We start from the raw sequence: 7,336 nt of genomic DNA, 5'->3' as shown, positions 1-7,336 counted from the left end.
TTAGCACAACATTATCAATGGCCTAATTCCTCACGGGGTTACACTTCCAAAGCCACATGGACACAAACACACATCTTTAAGTTGCCATTAAAATGTTGGGCTGGTCCTTAAGAGACTCACCTGTGCTGCTGCAGCTGCGATGAGAGGAAAAGATGTGAACCCTGATGATACTCAGTGGCTCCTGAGATTGTATCAGGTCCTGTTACTGCAAGTATGATTCGGTGAACGAATCTTTTGAACAAATCTTTTTGGTAAATAAATTGATTCTGGTGATTCAGGACACTGAAGAGAACTGCTTTGCACATCAGAAATGGAGGGAGTATGGTCACAACCACAGGCTTTCACCTCCTCAACAGAGCAGTACCCATTAAACCCACAGGGTACTACTATGGTCACCTGGATGCTGTGACCAGGAGATATTTTTCTCTTATAGCTGATAAAGCGAGATGGAATTAAGATTTCATTAAAACAAAAATAAGGTTTTACACCTTCCTGGAGATAAAAGGTCCAATCTAACAAAAATGGTAAACAAAGATACTCAAACTGTTTCTGTGATAAAATTCTATAGTGGGTATTAAGAGTAGATGATCTGGTGATGCATATGTTTAAGACTGCATTATGAATATAAAAAAATCTAGAGAGTAATAATTGTGGTTTTGTTTTGAATGTTCTGTTTGTCATAAAGGTGTTTCAAGTTGATCACTGGACTTTGCAGCTGTTCATTGGTCAGCCAGTACAGATCAACGTATTCTAAAATCCACAATGATAATAGACCAGTTGTACAGCTTCATATTTGTGTTTTTCAAAAAGAGCTCATAGAATAATGACAGTTTACTGTAACATTGTCAATTTTAAATAATCAGGTCCTGTTAATACAACATTAGTCACCACCTTCCAGTTCTAGGCAAGACTATTTCAGGAATTGTCATCTGTGTTTCCTGATTCTTAAATCCGTTTAGGAGGCATGAGGCTGACTTTTCCCGCTGGTAAACTCAAATGTAACCAATCATTTAAATGCTTCCTGACTGATTTTAACCAGGATTTTGAACTGGTTTTGATTGTTTACATTGTGCAAGGACTGTCAACAGAGGGAATATCATCATTCTTTTGTATGCAGTGTCCAATCCTGCAGTTTTATTTGTTCAAAAATGAACCAAAGTAAATAAAAATGAGAAGAAACAAGGTTTTTATCTTGTCCCAGGTCTATAGCACTGTGTCAAAGCACACCTGTCTATCAGTGGTGGTTACATATGTGAGGTACACAAGGTGGCTAAAGCAGGAAGCAGTGATTCTGGCTCGCTACCACACTGTGTGGCTCCTTGCCTTTAAGGATCTGAGAAGAACCTGTGTGCTGTAGCTAGTTTAAGTTTTATTAACTGCTGTGGTTTTTGTCTCTCATGATAATTAACAGGTAGAATGTGCAGAATGTGCTGTACTCATTATATAGAAATGAATGTATCCTCTATAGAAAGAAAATACAGGCCCAACTTAATAAGGTCACACTATGCACCAAAATAACAGTTTGGGAGCTAAAAATCAACACATTAAGTCAAATAGTTGCAGGCTTTTAATCTTAGAAAGTTTTACAGGCAAGAGAATGATCAAATTATCAAATTATTAACGTAGATTTTGGAGGACCAATCCTCTGAACTGAATCCACTGCTTCATTCTCTGTGCATGTTAAAGAATACCATTGAAAAATTAACATTATACACCATGTGAAAAGGAATACATACATTCGTTTTGTAAATACACATCTGACACATATTAACACTTCCAAAAAAAGAACACAGAAAACATCATAAACAGTTTTGATGAACATACATTTAATTGCCTGTTTGGGTAATTGGGTCCACCTAGCAAATGCAATTTTTTAACAGTCTTGCAATTAATCCCACCATAATAAGGGTTAATCATAGCAAACTTTTGTAGAGAGGGCTTTATTGATTCAACTTTATTATAATTCTAGCAGTGAATATATTGCACTTTGTTCTTGCTGTAAAACTGTATTACTGTATACTGTCATCCTTCTGTTTAGTCCACCCCATTTATTTCAGTGAGGGAAGACTATTCATTACACCTTATAGCACATAATACTGTTCAAACTACACCCTCCAGATTGATAATATTTACAACTGGTAGGATTTATTGCAGTGCTATTGTATTAAACTGCATTAGTTTTAGCTAGGTATACCGATAAAGCTGAGGGTGAGTGTTTATATTGAGGTTGAGTGCTTATATCAACCCCTTTAGCACGGTGTAGCCTCTGGGTACATCCAGGTCTTCCAGGACTTTCCTCATTCATGATCTTTGTGCTGGCTGGATCAGACGTTATGGCACCTCTGTCTACAACAATCTCCATCACTTCATTGGTATTATCGCTGCCATCCTGGCATAAGTGGGTCTAAATCAATGTCAGTGTTTAAGTCGTCATATTTAAAAACAAGAGTAACACAAAGTTCATTGTGTCTGAACTGAAGTGTCTGACTTACGTACCAACTACTCTTTGAAGAGACCCTTCAGCTTTTCTCTGAGATACACCATTACGCCACAAACAGCAACCTCTCTCCAGATTCATCCTGTGAATAAAAAAAAATAAAAACTGGCTCCTCCATGAGCATGGATTTTTAAAAATCACATCACTGGGAAAAAAGACTGAAGGATTAGATTTGTGAGGCCTGGACTGTACCAATTACAATTCTTTAATGTGTTTAATCATAATAAAATAATAAATTGATCATTTTAAGGAAGGCCATTTTTACTCCATTGATTAGTTACAATTTTAATTTTCAATCATGGATTATATTAGAGCATGATTATTATAAAAGCTTCCAAATAAATAGTTATCCAATGTCCTATTTCCTTGTTCTATTGTGTTGGGGTAAATTTTAAATGATGACGAATGATGAAAATTTTAATAGAAATTTTAATTTGAAGATATCTTTTGAATTTAAATTCTGTTATAAATATACTCATACTTATCATGTTCCTAATCTCAACTCATTTGTTTTCTAATTTAACGATTATAGTGTTGGTTGAGGGGCCATCTTCCAAGGCAAAAAAAGAAAAGGGGACATCTTCCGAGAGTTAAAGGTGTTTTGACAGTGAAATCAATGCAAATGACAATAATGTTTTAGAATTATAAGAAGGAAGTGGTTTGGAAGACGTACTAAAGAGGAACGATGTTATAAGGTGCGAGGGGGTCTTCACAATGAAAAAAATTCAAACGATGTTTATATGAACAATAAGAAAAGTAAAAGAAATAAATATTTTTGACACCTTCTATTGTACAAGGATATCTTCACAACAACCTCTTCAGGTGAGGTTGGAGAAATCCTTGGCAAAAAACACACAAGAGGTGCCTTCTTCCAAGGCGTGAAGGTGTCTTGACAATCAAAGAACAGAAAGGAAACCTAACATTTTAAAAAATGAAATAAGAGAAAAACTGGAAACTGACTTGACAGTCAATGAAATGTAAATAAAATATTACTTTTAAATGAGATCAAAATTAAAAAATTTGGAAACTGACTTGACACCTCCCTCATGTGAGCAAGAAAAACCTCCAGAAAGACTTTAAAGTCATAATGGAGTCATTCTTGGGAAGAACTACACAAGAGGGGCCATCGTCCAAAGCTTCAAGGTGTCTTGACAGTAAAATCATTTCAAATGATGAAAATATTTTACAAAAACAAGAAGGAAATCTTTGGAAAACATAGTTAAGTGCGGCAACGTCACAAAGTTTGAGGGCGTCTTGGCAATAACAAAAAGGGAAATTATGTTGATATGAACAGTAAAAGAAGTACAATAAATCAATCTTTTTGACACCTTCTAGTGTACAAGGATATCTTCACAACAACCTCTTCAGGTGAGGTTGCAGAAATCCTTGGCAAAAAATACACAAGAGGTGCCTTCTTCCAAGGCGTGAAGGTGTCTTGACAATCACAGAAACGTAAAGGAAACCTAACATTTTAAAAAACAACAACAACAAAAAAAAAATAGAAACTGATTTGACACCTCCCTCATGTGGGCAGGAAAAACCTCCAAAAAACCTTTCAGGTCAGATTGGAGGAGTCCTTGGGAAGAACTACACAAGAGGGGCCATCGTCCAAGGCTTGAAGGTGTCTTGACAGTAAAATCATTTCAAATGATGACAATGTTTTGGAAATACAAGAAGGAAATCTTTGGAAGACATACTCACGTACAGCAATGTCATGAAGCTCCAGGGCGTCTTGATAATAACCAAAAGGCAATGATGTTGATATGAACAATAAAATAAAGAAAATAAAGAACTTATATGACACCTTCTAGTGTACAAGGATATCTTCACAACAACCTCTTCAGGTGAGGTTGGAGAAATCCTTGGCAAAAAACACACAAGAGGTGCCTTCTTCCAAGGCGTGAAGGTGTCTTGACAATCAAAAAACAGAAAGGAAACCTAACATTTTAAAAAATAAAATGAGAAAAAAACTCGAAACTGACTTGAAAGTCAATGAAATGTAAATAAAATAATAATTAAAAAATTTGGAAACTGACTTGACACCTCCCTCATGTGAGCAAGAAAAACCTCCAGAAAGACTTTAAAGTCATAATGGAGTCATTCTTGGGAAGAACTACACAAGAGGGGCCATCGTCCAAAGCTTCAAGGTGTCTTGACAGTAAAATCATTTCAAATGATGAAAATATTTTACAAAAACAAGAAGGAAATCTTTGGAAAACATAGTTAAGTGCGGCAACGTCACAAAGTTCGAGGGCGTCTTGGCAATAACAAAAAGGGAAATGACATTGATATGAACAGTAAAAGAAGTAAAATAAATCAATCTTTTTGACACCTTCTAGTGTACAAGGATATCTTCACAACAACCTCTTCGGGTGAGGTTGCAGAAATCCTTGGCAAAAAATACACAAGAGGTGCCTTCTTCCAAGGCGTGAAGGTGTCTTGACAATCAAAGAACAGAAAGGAAACCTAAAATTTAAAAAACCAAATAAGAAAAAAAATAGAAACTGATTTGACACCTCCCTCATGTGGGCAGGAAAAACCTCCAAAAAACCTTTCAGGTCAGATTGGAGGAGTCCTTGGGAAGAACTACACAAGAGGGGCCATCTTCCAAGGCTTGAAGGTGTCTTGACAGTAAAATCATTTCAAATGATGACAATGTTTTGGAAATACAAGAAGGAAATCTTTGGAAGAAATACTCACGTACAGCAATGTCATGAAGCTCCAGGGCGTCTTGATAATAACCAAAAGGCAATGATGTTGATATGAACAATAAAATAAAGAAAATAAAGAACTTATATGACACCTTCTAGTGTACAAGGATATCTTCACAACAACCTCTTCAGGTGAGGTTGGAGAAATCCTTGGCAAAAAATACACAAGAGGTGCCTTCTTCCAAGGCGTGAAGGTGTCTTGACAGTCAATGAAATGTAAGGAAACCTAACATTTTAAAAAATAAAATGAGAAAAAAACTCGAAACTGACTTGAAAGTCAATGAAATGTAAATAAAACATTACTTTTAAATAAAATAATAATTAAAAAATTTGGAAACTGACTTGACACCTCCCTCATGTGAGCAAGAAAAACCTCCAGAAAGACTTTAAAGTCATAATGGAGTCATTCTTGGGAAGAACTACACAAGAGGGGCCATCGTCCAAAGCTTCAAGGTGTCTTGACAGTAAAATCATTTCAAATGATGAAAATATATTAGAAAAAAAAGCAGAAAATCTTGTAGGTTTTGTGAGAGAAAAAATGGAGAAAGTGAAAAAATAAGAAGAGCAATGCACTCCACCAATACCCTTCAGGTCACACACCATCACTTAACATTACAGTCAGAAAACCTCCAGAAAGACTTTAAAGTCATAATGGAGTCATTCTTGGGAAGAACTACACAAGAGGGGCCATCGTCCAAAGCTTCAAGGTGTCTTGACAGTAAAATCATTTCAAATGATGAAAATATATTAGAAAAAAAAGCAGAAAATCTTGTAGGTTTTGTGAGAGAAAAAATGGAGAAAGTGAAAAAATAAGAAGAGCAATGCACTCCACCAATACCCTTCAGGTCACACACCATCACTTAACATTACAGTCAGAAAACCTCCAGAAAGACTTTAAAGTCATAATGGAGTCATTCTTGGGAAGAACTACACAAGAGGGGCCATCGTCCAAAGCTTCAAGGTGTCTTGACAGTAAAATCATTTCAAATGATGAAAATATATTAGAAAAAAAAGCAGAAAATCTTGTAGGTTTTGTGAGAGAAAAAATGGAGAAAGTGAAAAAATAAGAAGAGCAATGCACTCCACCAATACCCTTCAGGTCACACACCATCACTTAACATTACAGTCAGAAAACCTCCAGAAAGACTTTAAAGTCATAATGGAGTCATTCTTGGGAAGAACTACACAAGAGGGGCCATCGTCCAAAGCTTCAAGGTGTCTTGACAGTAAAATCATTTCAAATGATGAAAATATATTAGAAAAAAAAGCAGAAAATCTTGTAGGTTTTGTGAGAGAAAAAATGGAGAAAGTGAAAAAATAAGAAGAGCAATGCACTCCACCAATACCCTTCAGGTCACACACCATCACTTAACATTACAGTCAGAAAACCTCCAGAAAGACTTTAAAGTCATAATGGAGTCATTCTTGGGAAGAACTACACAAGAGGGGCCATCTTCCAAGGCTTGAAGGTGTCTTGACAGTAAAATCATTTCAAATGATGAAAATATTTTACAAAAACAAGAAGGAAATCTTTGGAAAACATACTCACGTACGGCAACGTCACAAAGTTCGAGGGCGTCTTGGCAATAACAAAAAGGGAAATGACATTGATATGAACAGTAAAAGAAGTAAAATAAATCAATCTTTTTGACACCTTCTAGTGTACAAGGATATCTTCACAACAACCTCTTCAGGTGAGGTTGCAGAAATCCTTGACAAAAAAACACACAAGAGGTGCCTTCTTCCAAGGCGTGAAGGTGTCTTGACAATCAAAGAACAGAAAGGAAACCTAACATTTAAAAAACAACAACAACAAAAAAAAAAATAGAAACTGATTTGACACCTCCCTCATGTGGGCAGGAAAAACCTCCAAAAAACCTTTCAGGTCAGATTGGAGGAGTCCTTGGGAAGAACTACACAAGAGGGGCCATCTTCCAAGGCTTGAAGGTGTCTTGACAGTCAATGAAATGTAAAAAAAAATATTACATATAAATAAAAAAATAAAATAAAATAAATATATATAAATAATGTTGCTGTATGTATCTGCGTGTATATGTGTGTGTGTCTGTATGTATGTGTGTGTGTATGTGTGTGTGTGTGTGTGTGTGTGTGTGTTGGTTTTCTGACA

This window comes from Seriola lalandi, unplaced genomic scaffold, assembly GCF_002814215.2.
Source record: "Seriola lalandi dorsalis isolate HSWRI2012SDOR001 ecotype SW California unplaced genomic scaffold, Sedor1 jcf7180002054883, whole genome shotgun sequence".
NCBI lineage: Eukaryota > Metazoa > Chordata > Actinopteri > Carangiformes > Carangidae > Seriola > Seriola lalandi.
This window is presented reverse-complemented; position numbering follows the sequence as displayed.